Genomic DNA, 17,803 nt, shown 5'->3' on the forward strand with positions numbered 1-17,803 from the left:
CCTTTGATCTGCTATTAATGCAAAGACCTGAAACAGAGATTATTGAGAAACTTGTTGGATTATATTAAGAAGAATTTTATTAGATATTGACAAGTAAAACTAATTGAAGAGCACAACCTGATTTTCCAAGCGCAAAAAAATAGTAAACAAAGTGTCAGCTCAAAACTAATTCGAAAATTTCCTTTGTCTCTTCTTTGCATATTTTTGTTGCAAACTTCAACATTTGCCCAAACTAAGAGAATTGTTTGAAGTTGGCAACAAAAATATGCAAAAAAGAGATATAAGCAATTTTAGAATTAATTTTGAGTTGAAACTTTGCTTACTATTTTTTGTGCTTGGAAAATCAGGTTGTGCTCTTCAATTAGTTCTACTTGTCAACATCTTAAAATATTCGTCTTAATATAATCCCACAAGTTTCTCAATAATCAATGTTTCAGGTCCTTGCAATAATAGAAGATCAAATGTGACATTTCAAGTTATAATACTTAAGGTGCTATTTTATTTCAACTCTATTCCACATATCATTTTTCTGTCAATAAGCTTACTTTCAGTAATCCCATCAACATGTCCAATTTATTGGAAAGACAAATTTTCTAGATTACAATTTCCATCAATCTCATTTAAGTTTTTGGGTGATATTCAATCAATTATTTCATCCAATCATGATCAACTATCAAATCATTTTTTCAAACATACCAATTATCAAACAATTCTTGAGTTAATATTTAAGATTGAGTTCCAATTGTTGCTATGTAACTCATAATACTAATTTAACGTTTTACCATTCAACTTACAGGGTTAAAATTTGAAAAAAAATTGCTGATTCTCTGAACGCAATTTTTCTCACAACAATCAGTATATCTTGCGACTAAAATAAAGGCAATGAACTATGAATGAAAAGGCTTTGCTGCTCCACAAGCTTGAAAAACTCAGATGACAAATTCCATTAATGAATGAAAAAGAATAAGTCCCTTCTAAGAAAGATATCATAGAAGGGACTGCGCCTGATTCTTAGAAGTAATTTTTGACACAATTCTGGCGAAAAGGAGACATTTGGCTGAAAAATAATGCCCTGAAAGCTGCAGTTTAAGAATTGTTAATGATGCATACAAAAATAACAAGTAAACCATTTTATAAAAATCACAAGCCAAAAAACTTCAATCGATTTTTTTGCTTCATTGCAGAGGTAATATCAGCCTGCAATTGAAGCACAAAATGGATAAAAAATTGAATGACTACGATATTCACCACGTGTAAGCTTTGAAAATGCTTATTGTCCCTGAATTGAAGTTTTCATAGCAATCAAAAATTCCAGAGGTCTCATGTGGTCTATAAGTTTAGTTGTTTTCGAATCAATTTCAACGATGTTGGCCAAATTTATCAATGTTTGACTACACAAAACTTGAATAATCAAAATTTTATTCAGCAGTTGGTCAACGTGTTATAGAACAGCCGTTGTTTTTAAAAAGAGATAAACTCCAGGGTCTAAATTTCAAGTTATAATACTTAAGGTGCTATTTTATTTCAACTCTATTCCACATATCATTTTTCTGTCAATAAGCTTACTTTCAGTAATCCCATCAACATGTCCAATTTATTGGAAAGACAAATTTTCTAGATTACAATTTCTATCATTCTCATTTAAGTTTTTGGGTGATATTCAATCAATTATTTCATCCAATCATGATCAACTATCAAATCATTTTTTCAAACATACCAATTATCAAACAATTCTTGAGTTAATATTTAAGATTGAGTTCCAATTGTTGCTATGTAACTCATAATACTAATTTAACGTTTTACCATTCAACTTACAGGGTTAAAATTTGAAAAAAAATTGCTGATTCTCTGAACGCAATTTTTCTCACAACAATCAGTATATCTTGCGACTAAAATAAAGGCAATGAACTATGAATGAAAAGGCTTTGCTGCTCCACAAGCTTGAAAAACTCAGATGACGAATTCCATTAATGATTGAAAAAGAATAAGTCCCTTCTAAGAAAGATATCATAGAAGGGACTGCGCCTGATTCTTAGAAGTAATTTTTGACACAATTCTGGCGAAAAGGAGACATTTGGCTGAAAATTAATACCCTGAAAGCTGCAGTTTAAGAATTGTTAATGATGCATACAAAAATAACAAGTAAACCATTTTATAAAAATCACAAGCCAAAAAACTTCAATCGATTTTTTTGCTTCATTGCAGAGGTAATATCAGCCTGCAATTGAAGCACAAAATGGATAAAAAATTGAATGACTACGATATTCACCACGTGTAAGCTTTGAAAATGCTTATTGTCCCTGAATTGAAGTTTTCATAGCAATCAAAAATTCCAGAGGTCTCATGTGGTCTATAAGTTTAGTTGTTTTCGAATCAATTTCAACGATGTTGGCCAAATTTATCAATGTTTGACTACACAAAACTTGAATAATCAAAATTTTATTCAGCAGTTGGTCAACGTGTTATAGAACAGCCGTTGTTTTTAAAAAGAGATAAACTCCAGGGTCTAAATTTCAAGTTATAATACTTAAGGTGCTATTTTATTTCAACTCTATTCCACATATCATTTTTCTGTCAATAAGCTTACTTTCAGTAATCCCATCAACATGTCCAATTTATTGGAAAGACAAATTTTCTAGATTACAATTTCTATCATTCTCATTTAAGTTTTTGGGTGATATTCAATCAATTATTTCATCCAATCATGATCAACTATCAAATCATTTTTTCAAACATACCAATTATCAAACAATTCTTGAGTTAATATTTAAGATTGAGTTCCAATTGTTGCTATGTAACTCATAATACTAATTTAACGTTTTACCATTCAACTTACAGGGTTAAAATTTGAAAAAAAATTGCTGATTCTCTGAACGCAATTTTTCTCACAACAATCAGTATATCTTGCGACTAAAATAAAGGCAATGAACTATGAATGAAAAGGCTTTGCTGCTCCACAAGCTTGAAAAACTCAGATGACGAATTCCATTAATGATTGAAAAAGAATAAGTCCCTTCTAAGAAAGATATCATAGAAGGGACTGCGCCTGATTCTTAGAAGTAATTTTTGACACAATTCTGGCGAAAAGGAGACATTTGGCTGAAAATTAATACCCTGAAAGCTGCAGTTTAAGAATTGTTAATGATGCATACAAAAATAACAAGTAAACCATTTTATAAAAATCACAAGCCAAAAAACTTCAATCGATTTTTTTGCTTCATTGCAGAGGTAATATCAGCCTGCAATTGAAGCACAAAATGGATAAAAAATTGAATGACTACGATATTCACCACGTGTAAGCTTTGAAAATGCTTATTGTCCCTGAATTGAAGTTTTCATAGCAATCAAAAATTCCAGAGGTCTCATGTGGTCTATAAGTTTAGTTGTTTTCGAATCAATTTCAACGATGTTGGCCAAATTTATCAATGTTTGACTACACAAAACTTGAATAATCAAAATTTTATTCAGCAGTTGGTCAACGTGTTATAGAATAGCCGTTGTTTTTAAAAAGAGATAAACTCCTGGGTCTAAAATTGAAAACCATAGAAAATCTACAAAATACTGGCACAATCAAAAATTAAACACGCGGGACGAGTACAAGTGCCAATAATTGACGTTCATATTATGTCACAAATACATGTTCTGTCTAAAATATTGTAATGAGCAGATGTGCAAACTTCGTTAGATTAAAAAAACAAAAATCTCCCAATGAGCTAAAATTAACCGAACATTTGATTTTTTTTTGAAACATGTAAATTACTCACACTATAATCCTACGGTTAGATATCTACATGCTCTAAAATGTTAAATAAACTAATCAGCATTGTTATTAATATAAAAATCTTCAAATTGTGGCTGGTCGTTTTCATAGGTAACAATAGGATTTGAAGGCTCCTATTTGTCTATTAACGGGTACTTTTATGTGTTGATCGAGCAAAAACTCGGTTAAAACATTTTTAATGCAAGCTTTACTGTTAAAATTTCTTATTGAAGGGCAATTTGTTCCTTTTCTTAACGCTTCTAAAGATTAAGGAATTGTTACTCCACTTCGTTTTCGTTTTCTTTTTTTAAGTAATTTGATTTGTTCTCTTGTTCTGTCTAGCGTTATGGCGACTAGAAAACATTTTAAATTTTTTTGAGGTTTCCCATTGTCTTATGTCTTTTTGTAGTTTCATTAGGCTAACTTTTGAGATAAACAATTCGGCTGCCAGGATACGATCCTTAATGAGAAGATCAATAGAGTGGTCAAAATTTTGACGAAAATAACAAACTTTTATTCCCCCGTTAATTTGCCTGTTTATGCGGTTTAAGTTTTTCACTGTAAGAGTTTGAAGGAATAATCCACTGAAAGAAAGATGAGAGAGTACAACTGACTTGAAAACATCAATTCTCACTTTCTAAGGTATTCGATTTCTTACAAGATACAAAGAACGAATTGCATTAGCCATTTTGCTTAAAACTGAGTTCAGGTGATTTTCAAAGGTTAAATTTGAATCAATTTGTACTCACAGATAACGACATGCAGGAGCTGGTTTGATAATTTCGCCTTTAAAAGAAAACTCCGGATCAGAATTAGTATGATTTGTAAAGAATAACATCTCTGTTTTATCGGCATTTAAAGTGAGGTGATTCTCTGTCAGGTATTTGTCTGTTTGTTCTAATATTTTTTCAATTTTTTGGGGAATATTTTCATTACGTTCAAATTTGCATATTAAACTAGTGTCATCCGCAAATTGAACAACATCATTTTCACATTTCTAACTTTTCAGAAAAATCGTTGACATATAACAGAAAAAAAAGAGGTCCTAACTCTGTTCCTTGTGGAACACCATGATTAATAGTTATTTTATCTGATAAGTCAAAACCCAGTTTTACGCTTTGTGTTCAATTTTCGAGAAAAGATTTGAGAAGTAAAATTGTTGATTGAGAGAGGTTGAAATTTTCAGCTTTCTTGAAAAAGATTTCATGTGAAATTGAATTGAAAGCTTTTGCAAGATCTAAGAACACAGCATCTGTGTCGTTGTTATTTTTCAAATTTTCTATTATTTTTTCAATAAAATAAAGCACAGCATCAGTAGACGATTTTCGAGATTGGAAACCGAATTCTTTTTTGTTCAAGAGCGCAAATTTTTCAAGATACTCTACTAACTGGTTAAGTAAAAGCCTTTCAAAAATTTCTGCGAAAGTTGGTGTTACAGAAAATGGACGATAATTAGTTAAAACAGAAACATCTCCTTTCTTGAAAATTGGTGTGATGTGCGCATCCTTAGGAATTGTTGGAAAAACTTTCTCTTGAATACAATTGTTAAATATAATCTGAAGATGTGTCCCAAGAGCATATTTTCCGGAGTTCAGTGCCCAAGCATTGATGTATTTCGGCACTGGTGCTTTGTTGTTGTCTAGATTGTCAATAATTTTTTAGATTTCCCTCAAAGTAAAAGATGTAAAGTTAAAATCTTAAAACTTTCGCTCTGTTTTTTCGGCGTTCAATGGAACAATCTGCCCTCTGTAGATGCGCATTTCGCTGAAAACTCTGTAAAAAGCGTTACATATTGATTTTTTGTCTTTCGTTTTTCTACCATTCTCATCAATTTCTGTGATGTTTGGAATGTTGTTTTCTTTCCGAATTTTTTCTTAATGAATTTTCATTTCTCTTTTGAGTTATCAATTTTCGTAAAAAATTCCTCTAAAAATTGATTTTGTGCTTGTTTTAACTTTCGATTTACAAAGTTGCGATACTTTTTAAATGACACAAATGATTCAGCACTTTGTGTCAATTTAAAGTCTTTGAGGTAACAATGTTTCTCGGCAACTAAATGCTTAATTTCTTTTGTCACCCAAGGTTTTTCTGAAGTAGTCGTTTTTATATTAGAAATTAAATTCTTCTCTGTTTGTGCATTTTTCTCGGGTATTGTCAAAAAAATTCTGTTAAACTCTGCAAGCATTTCATCGCAGTTTTTTTGTTGATAAACTGTTCTCCAATCTGCAGGAGCCAGATCTCTATTAAATTTTTCATCGACAATGTTTTTTGTATCTCGTTTAATAAAATAATTTTAATTTTTTTCTATCAAAAAAAGTTTGCTCTTAAAAATAAATTACATGATCAATATCGAAAGGAGGTAAGCAGACTTTCCAACTAGTGATTTGCTCATTAGTCGAAAAACAGTGATCTATCAAACTTCTTTTATTGTTGCTTATGCGTAAAGGAGTATCAATGTTAGATAACTGTAATCCTAGTCCCGCCGCAAAATTCTGAAGGCTTTTCTTCCCGGTTACACTCAACATATCAACGTTATAATCACCAAATAAGAGAATATTATCTATAGCTGAGAATGAATTAGAAACATCTGCGCTTAATTCGTCTAAAACGAAGTCACCCAGGCTTTGATGTGGACAATAGGAGATGTTATCGAGACGTTTTTCTGTTAAAGGTTTGCCTAGTTTCAGCCACAAAGTTTCAAAAAATTTTGGATCAGCTTACTCAAATTCTCTTCTGCGTTTAAAATTTATGTTATTAGGAATCCATATTCCTTAGCTGCTCCTGTTTAAGATAATATTAATGTAATAATTACGTTTTAAACTAAACTCTAAAGCAAAAACCTATCCAAAATTTAGAAAATTTTATAAAAGTAACGAGATAATTATGAAATCTTACTGTATTTTGTATTTGTGTACATTTGTAATCATTTTACATTCATGACGACATCAGTTTCATTTTACATTTATACATCATTTTTCACTCCTGACGATGCAAGCAAATTGAAAAAAGGTTGGATCAATTCAAAAGTTTTATATAACTATTGTGCTCTCTTTACCTGAAAATGAGAACTTCATCAAATAGTCCAGTGAAAAAGTGCGTTTTTTATCGAAAAATGCGGTACAATATTATACTAGATTTTCTGAGTTTTTTCTCCAAAAACATGTTTGGCTGATTAAAGTGTGCGTGGTTTTGAACAAAAGCTTCCTAATAGAGAAATTGACAAAGCAAAATAAATTAATGTAAAGGAAACCAATTTGTCAAACTAAAATTTCTTCCAATATATAAAACAAACGTTTTCGAACTTTACGTTCATCGTCAGGTTAAAACTGTTTTTCAAATTGTTAAAAGATAAAATGAATATGTATTTACATTTGTCTGAGACGACAATTAAAACATTTCTTGGAACTATTCTACAAAATCAATCGAAATTTTTTCCCTATATACAATATTTAGCCTATTTACAACTTATATTTACATCTGTTATGAATTTATTTAAAAACATTCCTATTCCGGATTTTTCGATTTTGGCCATGTTCTTGTAATTTCAGGATTATTTCGAATTTGCCATAATCATAAGTATCCCTCTTGTGGAGGTTTTGCAAATTTCGTTTTGTCATGCACAACATGTTTTTTGCCCTATGTATTCTCATCTAGTCAAATTTTGATTTGAACTAATATTTTAGCATCGCGTGTGTTTAGTGCCGGCTTCGGCTTGCTGATATGTATAGCTTCGATAATCATTAGTTTTTCTACTGTCCTACAGTCGTCCAGAATTTTCCATTCAATGTCATTCGTGGCGCCACGATATTCAACCAGATGTTGACCCACCTGTGAATCCTTCTTTTGCTGTTCTGTTATCCTTGTGATAACATGCCGGCTGGTTTGCCCAACGTAGATGGCTCCGCATCCCTTACATTTACTCTCATATACCACGTGGGACTTCAGGTATCTATCGAAAGATTATTTCAGGGTGGGGAGGCACGATCTTAATTTCCGCGTTGCAAAAACTACTTGCCATTCGCATTGTTTTTTCAGTTTGCTTGCAAAGTTTTGAGTAAGGTTGCCTCTGTATTGTAGAAAAATAGTTGGCTTATCAATAGATTTAGTCTTGCTTTTTGATTCTTTTTGGTGTTGTTCCTAATTGGTCTTTACCGCCACTTATTATCTTTTCTAGAATCTGATTCATTATTTTTGAAGACCATTCTTCTGGATATTGATTTTCGGTCCAGCAAGTTTTGTTCTTTTCAAGAGCCTGATCGAAGGCCAACCAATTAGAGGTTGCAGTAAAAACCCTGTGAATCGCCCCTTGAATCACATTTTTCTTATGCTGAAGCGGTGCACAGCTGCGAAAATTCACTTTCATTCCAGTGTCAGTTGGTTTTTGATACCAATGACAGGTGATATTATTTTTGCTGTTCAAATTTACGTTAATGTCAAGAAAAGCCAAATCCCCATCCATGTTCACTTTTTCTAAGGTAAATTGCAGGTTGTTGTGTAATGAGTGTGCAAATTTTAAATACTCATCCGGGTCACCACGAACCGTGCAGATAATATCATCCACATACCTTTTAAACACTTTCAACTCCTTATCATGCCCCACTGTTTGTTGATTGCCGCAATAAGTACAAATCCAAACAACATCCTGCATGTTGGCGTATTCCTCGTTATATATATTTTTTGTTATCTTGCATGAAACCAGTTTTTGCATGACTCACATTCTACTCCTTTTCCTCGGTAAGTCCCTCTTCGGTTACAGTCTTTGCACTTCCCGTTTCGGTTGGATCTGGAAAAGTTTTCACTGAGCTCCGAATTTTGCAGTGATGCCTCAAACGATTTCATCCACACGTTTGCCTGTATTACAGCCAGTGATGCACCCATAGCCAGACCATCTGATTGCACATTCCACATCCCATTACATTTGAAATGAACATTCGTCACCGCAAGCTTTAGCAAACTTTTCATGGCGGACCTTGCAATATCTGAAGCTAGGTTGCTTGAATAGAGTTCACTTAGAGCTATTTCTATAGCCTCTCCAACTGGAACGTTGGTGTGCAAACTTTTTACGTCAAGAGGTACTATCTGCTCGTCATCTTCAAGAGTGACAGACTCTAAGGCTTTTCTAGCATCTTGCGTGTTGGTTTCAATGTTTGCGCCCGGTAGTTTCTGGAAAAATGGTGTCAGAAATGTGTTTAAGTTTTCGTAGCTGCTACCAGGTATTGAAAGAACAGGTCGGAGAGGTGTATCTTTTTTATGTACCTTTGCCAGGCCATAAAGTCTCGCTGGTTGCGAACCTGTTGACCTGAGTCTTTGATAAATTTTGTCACTAGTTTTCCCTTGCTTTATTAATTGTTGCGGGCTGTTATTGATCTGTTTTCGATCTTTTGCTCCATCTTTTTTTGAAAGTGATCTGAGTTCAGAACCTCATCAAGTTTTTCTATGTACGTTGATTTGTTCATCACACAGAAACCACAGCCTTTGTCAAATGGTACCGCCAGCAAATCATTGGCTTTTAGGTAATCATGCACTTTTTTGACCCCTCTATCCAATGGGTTTGCGCGTACATTTTTTGCATACCATTTTGCGGACGCCTCAATTTCACTTCAGCAGCTCCTGAAAGATGTCGTCTGTGCCTATACGTCGACAGTACACAATAGCACTGAAGAGGTCTTTCTTCGTTCTGAGAAACGATGTCAACTCCGGCACGCTGCAGGGTTGGTAGTTGTTTGACCTGTGACGGGACATTTTGTTATTTATCAGGTTGTGCCACACTACCAAGTCCTTCCTCTTGTTCAGATGACCCTTCTGAAGGAGATTTCTTGCGTTTTTGAACCAGTTTCTGGAATTTCTGTTGAAGGAGAATCCGGGAACTGATGTTACTTTCACTATAAACTGTTTGTTGCTTGAATACGGGAGACTATTTACAGCGTGGTGAAGCGAACTTGCAGCCAAAATATGCAACATCTCGGTAAATCTATAAAATTCATACTCGCTAAAACACTAAAGCACTGAAAACTTCTCAAAGTATTATGCAATTAGCCCTTCTATAGGCCTTGTTTTCAAAATATTTGACAAAGTAAATAATGTAAAGGAAACCAATTTGTCAAACTAAAACTTCTTCCAATATTTAAAACAAACGTTTTCGAACTTTACGTTCATCGTCAGGTTAAAACTGTTTTTCAAATTGTTAAAAGATAAAATGAATATGTATTTACATTTGTCTGAGACGACAATTAAAACATTTCTTGGAACTATTCTACAAAATCAATCGAAATTTTTTTCCTATATACAATATTTAGCTTATTTGCAACTTATATTTACATCTGTTATCAATTTATTTAAAAACATTCCTATTCCGGATTTTTTTGATTTTGGCCACGTTCTTGTATTCTTAGGGTTATTCCGAATTTGCCCTAACCATAAGTATCCCTCTTGTGGAGGTTTTGCAAATTTCGTTTTGTCATGCACAAAATGTTTTTTGCCCTATGTATTCTCATCTAGTCATCTATGTATTCTCATCTGGAACGTGGACGCGAGGGTCGACATGAATAGGGGTGAACTTGAACGGATTTAAATATCATTTGTTGTTGAAGATGTGCTTCCCGTGGTCAAGTGAATCCAATCCAATATAAAATCAATGGAGCGTATTTTTTGACAGATCGAGAAGACACAAGCCAGTTATGTGGCATCATTTTCAGGCTTTTTTTTATCTAACTCACCCGTGTAGAGCGAAGATGTTTTTGTTGTTGTTGGGGATTTTCTTTACAGAAGGGATTTCTCCCGATCAAAACAGTTATAGAAAATTAGTCCATGTCTCTCTGCAGTATTGACAGTCACAACATATCTGCCACGTGCAAACGTTTTCTGGTTTGTACCGCATCATGATATCATTCCACATTTGCCTTAGAATTCTGTGTTTTAGGCCGTGTTGATTTCCGAAGTCAATGCTGTGATGAAGTCTATTGGCTATCCTTTGGGTGCGAAAGAAGAATTCGCCGCGAGATTTTTCGAGTCGTTTTTTCGTAAAGTCAACTCTTAAGTTTTCTACTCCTACGCAGCGCAATTATATGTCTCGGAGGCTACCGTGGTACTAAACGTGTAACTGAGGTTGAAGGTACTTGTAGTGTTGTGTGGGAGGGGATGCCAGACAGCTGATTAGTATAGTTATATTTCAACCTTTTGACGCGGCTCCGAGAGCCTATTATATTGCGTTTAATTGCAATGCGTTTTTGCCGTAAATTTATATGCGCTGCCGGTATCATCGGTGGGGCTCAGTGTTCCGTCCTTTGGGTGGATCATGCCCCTTTCCCCTTCTGAGTGTTTTAGAAACGATTGAATTGCATTTGATTATTGAGGGCTTTTTAGCGCACATTTAATCACAAGTGACGACCAAGGCAACAAAAAATGCAAACGTTATTTTTTTAGCAAATGTTATTTTTACGGGCCAGAAAATGAAGGGGAACGAAGCCCTTATTGATGGCGACAAGAAGTTTTTTTGTCGACATTTTTTCCAATTTTGTTCCTTTCATTTTTCTGCTTGTGCAAGAGATGAGATTAAGATTTTAGTTGATGCCAGCAGTTAAAATAGTATAGCACGTTTTTCAAACGCTTCAAGGAAATAATTTTGCAAAATGAGAATCCTAAACTTGATGGCATTTTTTTGGTTGAGCCATAAATGGTTGTTTAAGAGTGCAGTCAACGTTTCCCGTTTTTTTTCAAATTTTTGTGAGCCATTTTCTTCAAAATCAATCTGCTGACCGATGACTTTCATTTTTTTTCTCAAAACTGAAAACTGCATGCTAGAAACTTAAAAGAAATCTACCATCGGTTGCTATTATTCCTAAATATTTATTTCAGTTCGATAGTCAAATCTCACAATTTTAAAATTTTCATTTTATCGTTTTCCAAATAAAAGTTTAAAGAACTAATTTTCCAGTCTACGTACGTTAAAAATCCAGTCTACGTAAATCAAACACATGCTGTTTTCCGAGTGTGTCCGCATAACTACTTGATCGAATGTGCGGTTTTGCTCGAAAATTGTCAACGGTTTAAACGGATGTTAATTGTTAAGGGTTGTCTTGGTTAAAAAGGGAAAGGACTACAATTTGTTTTCCTACGTCTTTATTTATCTCATTTCGCTATTAGGTAAGCATTTTTAAAAACCAGTCTACCTAAGTTTGTATACTCTTATTCTCATTGTTCAAAAAACTGGTTATCCAGCGTTTCCGAGGTAAAAAAAAAATCAAAGCAGATGCGGATAGCTGTTCTGGACATTATTTCTGGAGTGTTTTTCAGTCTTAAATGTTTAAAGATATATGAGATTTTAGTCCTGATAAACACCTCATTTTACATCATAAATTTTTCGTAATTTCTCCGTTTGTGCGCCCATCTTTGTGGGTGCATATTATTTAAACCCCCCAGAAGCACAAAACAAATCTTTTCATAATGATTTAACATGTAATGACACGTGCTCTGTAATTGGGGGGGGGGGGGGGGGGCATAACGTACTGTGGGGGTAAGCATATCGTACTGGGGGGGCACAAACGGAAAAGATCCACTTTTTCAATAGATATGTTTCGCGACATTAACTAAAAACACAAGCTTATGCATTTTTACGAGTTTTAATTTATATACTGCCTAGTTAGGTTATGGTTATATACTGCAATATACTAAATGGTTATACACTGCAATAGTTCTGTTCGATAATGTGAATATATACGGATAGCTCTTTACTTCTTTTTTTTACTCTTGAACCTTTTGTGTGCCCACTGTCTGACGCCAGAGTTAAATGCTTTTATTTACTTGCGATGAAGCATTAGTTAATTAGAAAAAAGGATGACTACGCTTTTGTGAAATAATATATACAAAAAAATCATGTAGAAAAAAACGATTTTGTTAAGTGAACACCTAATTTTACCAAAAAATGGGAGATGGGAGCCAAAAATGAACATCTTATCTCAGTTTCAAACTAAATCACACAATGAAGTGTCTTTTAAGAAACAAATGGCCTCTGGTTAATTTCGATTGGATTTAAAAGTTGTCAATGCAGATTTATCAATGAGTGCGGAAGTAAAAAAAATGACCTCTGGTCAGGTCTCACTTATAAATCAATATTGAGAATGGAAAATTAAATTAATATAGAGGTTACCCAAGTTATATAATCACGATGAAAGAAAGTCATGTTTGAGCTTTAAACAAACATATGCGGGTTCATGAAAAAGAGAAGATCCTTTAGAAAATTCTTTTTTTAAAAAAAACTTGAGTTACTTCAGGGTTACTAAAAATCAGCAAAAAAATAAAACAGAAATGAAGAAAGTTAACTTTTCAAAAATCTCCAATTTATGAAAATAAACAGATTCGAAAGTAATCAATGCCATAAACTGTAAAAGGAGACATTCTTTAGACTTATTAGACCTCGTTAGAATGTCGATGAGACTTCCCAGGATTAGGAATTAATAGCAATGCAAAATAAAGATAAAATATGGACAACACTCATATTTTCATTAAGACCTTAAGTTTTTGCTAATGCAATTAGTTTTAACGTAATCAATGCAATAAACTATAAACTGTGAACATTATCTGCGTTCAATTAAATTTTCGTGACACCTGTCCGTGTTGGGACTCAGTAACAAAACAGCAAGCTTTTTAATTTCGCACTCTACGCTGGATGGGCTTTCTAGTGATGCTAGTCACAAAAAAGGAACAACTGGGGTTGGAACAACAATGGGTGGTCTATTCTGCGGGCTCGTGTTGGTTTCTTCGATGTACTTGTGTCAACGTATGTGAAGCATTGATTCGGAATAGAAGTGAATTCATTACTTACATAAATGGGGAACACGAACCAAACGAAGTAGGCAGTGCACCCAGTAGTTGAATAACGCGAAAGCCAAGTCGATTAGAGAACTGGGGCGTAATATCATTTTTGGAATGCAGAAAAGAGATGGAAGAGGTACATAAAATTATAGCTCTCTAGTTGTGCAATGTTTTGATAAAAAAATTTTGGCGACGAAGGAATAATTTGAAGCCATTCTTACAGGAATATGAATGAGATCTTTTGACTGTCTTTTTTGGTATTATTTGAAAATACAGCGTGGGATTTACCTGGAGGCGTAATAATGGGCAAGGATTGGAGGTATTTGATGCCGTTGAATGGCTTTGTATGTAACAGTAGAGTTTAGTTATATCAAAAAACTAAGCAAAGATAATTACTAAGCGTTGCCAAACAAAAACTAAAAGCTTTGATTGTAAAATGTAATTTTTCTGGTATAATTGGACGAATTGTGTGCTTGAATTCGCGGGAAATGGCAAAATATGAAAGGTAATTGTGATAATATAAGAATAGACTGTTGGTAGAGTTCACTCGAAACGTATGGATGGATATCGGTTGAAAAGACTACTCTATGAAATGTTTAAAGTATTATGGTAAGTTGAAAAAGAAAGATGAAAATGATGACAATTGTGATAAATACTGCTGTGCTACTGTGCGCCTTGCTTCACTGACTGGCATCAAAAGCAGACTATGTTAATACTGTTGTTATTTCAAACAGGAAAACCTGGGGAATGAAATGATATATTCTTTTTTATCCCTTACGCTCTTTCTAAGAGCTCAATGAATGAACAATCTCCAACTGTACAATATTTGCTATACCTTAGTAATGTTTACCTATCCGCTGAGAAAAGAAATTGATGGATGATTGTTGAGTACGTGGAAGAACGCAAGCAAAGTTTTACCCCGCAATTAATCAAAGCTCAACGATGTTTCCTGTTTGGGTAATTGGATTTGTTCTAGTTCAGTCTCGAGCAGTTGCCGTAGCAATGTCCTGACTTATTGACAACTTATGTCATCCTACGCCTCGTTACCATTTCATCCTCTTCTGCTCCTCCTAGACATACTGAAGAGGTTGGCCTAATGCATTATGGAATATAGTTCAGTGTTTATTCATGTATGAACTTTTCATTACGCTCAGATGACGTTCAAAACTGCAACCCGCAAAACATAGGTAATTATTTTTCCTCGCGTTTCCCGTAGATTCGGTCATGACGCATTAAGATTTTTGTAAGTGCTACTCAATCTGAACGAATACGATAATTGAAAGTTGTTAAAAGATTTATTTAATAGCAGTACAATCAGCGGAGAATAGATTTCTATTGTACTTGTAGCAAAAGGGCTAATTTTAAACGCTGTTTGTAAGCTCTCGTAAAATAACATTGATTGCGTCTGGCGAGATTGACATAGTAATAGGAAATTAATGGACTCATACCAGGCTGAAACCAAGTGAACTAATTAGGCAGTTGTACTTAATTCAAATGTTTTGATGCATATCGTTTTCTGAATTAAACCATCAGTAGTTTTGATAATATAAATGTAGGAGAGGAAATATAGTGCAAAATTCTAATACGAACCCTGATTTGCTGTTTCTCAACCACGTTTGTAGCAACTATGAAATATAGAATGTCATTGCATTTTCCCTAATTTCTATACAGCCTAAGTATGTGATGCATGACTATTTCTTAGTTCTAAGTTCTTACTTCTAAGTTCTAAATTATGTTCAACATCGTAGAGTTAGCGATTGAGATTGGACCTCTGCTTTAAGGACTCAAGAACAGTTCAAAATTTTATTGACGTGAAATAAATAATAAAGGGTCCACAAAAGTTTTAACTATTCAATAAATTCGTTTTTCATGAAATAATTATTAATGCATTAATGTTCGAATTAAGCATATTTAAACCATTATCAATAGTAGGCGGAAAAATCGACGTAAGACTTTTTAGCTTACAGAAAAGTCTTATTGATAGAAATGCACGTTTTTTTGTAATTTTACGCAGCGAGTTTCAGTGATGATCTCAAGGTATTCGATAGCTTAACGATGTAATATTGTTTCAATGCTAGTTCAAGCAGTACAGAATGTGTGCCTATATGTTTTAGGGTCTGTTCTGCCCTCAACTTAGCTTTGTGGGCCTAAAAATTTTCACCTTTAATGCGTTATGTTGTACATTATCGAGCTAGATAACTTCACATATTTTGTAATGAAGGGTCGGTAATAAACGGAATTGGGCGGGATACAGAAGAGATAGGTAATTTATTTTGTGATGATTTGTTTATTGGCAGTACCACACTAATAAGTACTGACTATGAGAATAGCTGTCTTCTGAATTAATGTAAAGGAAGCGGAAATAGAAAATGTTTCTTTTGTCTTTCAAATGTTAATAACCGCTGAATTGGTGGCCGAATGCCATTTTGGCACACTGCATATCTCAGGTTCATATAATACTCGTTTAAATGGTCCCATCCCTCCATGATTATAGTATTAGAACTTAAAAAGAGCATAGCTTTTTGCAATTTCAATTTTTGAGGGCATATATATTTTATTTAAATTGAGAATAGTATAATTGAAGAGCTTTTAAAAATGTGAATAAATTGTTCGCAACTGTCATTTTCCCCCGGGAGTGTTCGAAGCCCCACGTTTTCCAAGTTTTTGAGGTTAGTTTTCCCGCTCCAAATTTGAAGTATACTTTGACATGTTATTTGAAGTATAAACTTTGATTTTTTGGCGACTCCGTTATAATCCCATGCCATGGAATTAGAATTGACTATATATAGCTCAATTCTTTCAAGAAAAATACGAATGAAATGTCAAAAAACTTTAGAAGAACTGCTAATCTGTCTTCGTTCTGCAGCTTCTCGAGCGCTAGATGGTATTGGACATATTGTTAGAACACTAAAACAATTCAAGGTGGACGAGAAGTGAAAAGTACTTTTATACGAAAAAAATGTTCTAGCCATGCTGAGCGATCGTACATTTAATTGAAGAGATCGCTGGTCATTAGTGCTTGATACACCGGAAATCTTTCAATTGTAATTTTTTAGATCTGCGTCTCGCATATCGTCTAGCGCATTGTGGTTTGAGAACTATGCAGAAAAGTTAAACGTGCAAGCTATCGTTTTAACAATTGTAGGATATTTGTTTGTGATTTTTATAGCTTCGATGTTTGATGTACTTCGCTATCAAAAATATTTTGGTTAATGCGATTTTCTCATTTCAACAACTTCTGACGGGAGAAGTAAACAATGGGTAGAATGCCTCGGTATTAAAATCATGTATTAACAGGATGTTAACAATTGGAAGACCAAAGTGTTAATCTTCATATTGGAAAAGTTTCTAAGGACGACCACTGAGTGTTGGGTGTCTCAGTGAAATTGTTGTGAAGCCTGAATATTGACGTGAGCATGCCCCTTATCTACGTTTTATCTTAATGCTAAGGCTGGAGATTGATTGAATTATCTGGACAAATATCAGTTGCCAATATTTTTTTTTGAATCTTGATATATCATTCTTCTGCAGATCTTTGTCGTCGCAATCCTCGATCAATCAGGAACAGTTCACATTTCTAAGCTATAATTGAATCTAGATAAGAAGGCATCTTCAAGATATTTGAATATAAGGGTCCGGAGAGTCTCCCGCCTTCTGAAAAAATGATTTTATTTTGTCCACATTTTGTATATTGCCCACAAAGAGCAAATACAGCCGAGTTTCTTAGTCTTATGAGAATTTAAGGTGTGAGAACTGCCTTTTCTCAACCATAGTAATGAATATTTTAACGTTCCCCCTTTCTTGATTACACATGTATTTATGTCTGTTTATTAAATGCTCTCAAACAAGTTTGTAGCAATTATGAGTTCTGTGGTGTTGTTTAGTGCTCTTTTTTTGCTCGACCGATTATCGTCTGACCTTTTTGACTTTTCGTCCTCAAAAACGGGATAAACATGTAACGCCCCTGGTAACAGGACATTTGGGGCTCTTACAGTCTTTCGGCTTACTACACTCTAAGTATGCAATTCACCGAAACTGTTTTGGAGACATAAATTCACGGTGTGAAGGGCTGTTCTTGAACCCCCCCTCACACACACACACACACACTTCAATTCTTCCCCCACATTAGCCCCACCCCCTGGAGATTGTTGCACCCGTAACCCATGTTGATTGCACAAATCTTTTTAATAGCGGCTCTTATTGGGGACATCGTGGTTTTTCTACGACTCGAAG

The 17,803-nt window shown here is 34.1% G+C and overlaps 1 protein-coding gene across 1 annotated transcript in view; it reads right to left on the bottom strand.

The window, feature by feature from the left end:
• Positions 1–13,665, bottom strand: part of LOC142340826 (ankyrin repeat domain-containing protein 13C-like) — a 55,064-nt gene extending 41,399 nt beyond the window's left edge. Inside the window, exon 1 of the mRNA XM_075391579.1 lies at positions 13,581–13,665. The gene's annotated coding sequence lies outside the window, so the exon portion shown is untranslated. The remainder of the gene's footprint in view (positions 1–13,580) is intronic.
• Positions 13,666–17,803: the final 4,138 nt, after the last annotated feature.

Source organism: Convolutriloba macropyga, chromosome 1 (assembly GCF_964194025.1).
Source record: "Convolutriloba macropyga chromosome 1, txConMacr16.3, whole genome shotgun sequence".
NCBI classification, from domain to species: Eukaryota; Metazoa; Xenacoelomorpha; order Acoela; family Convolutidae; genus Convolutriloba; species Convolutriloba macropyga.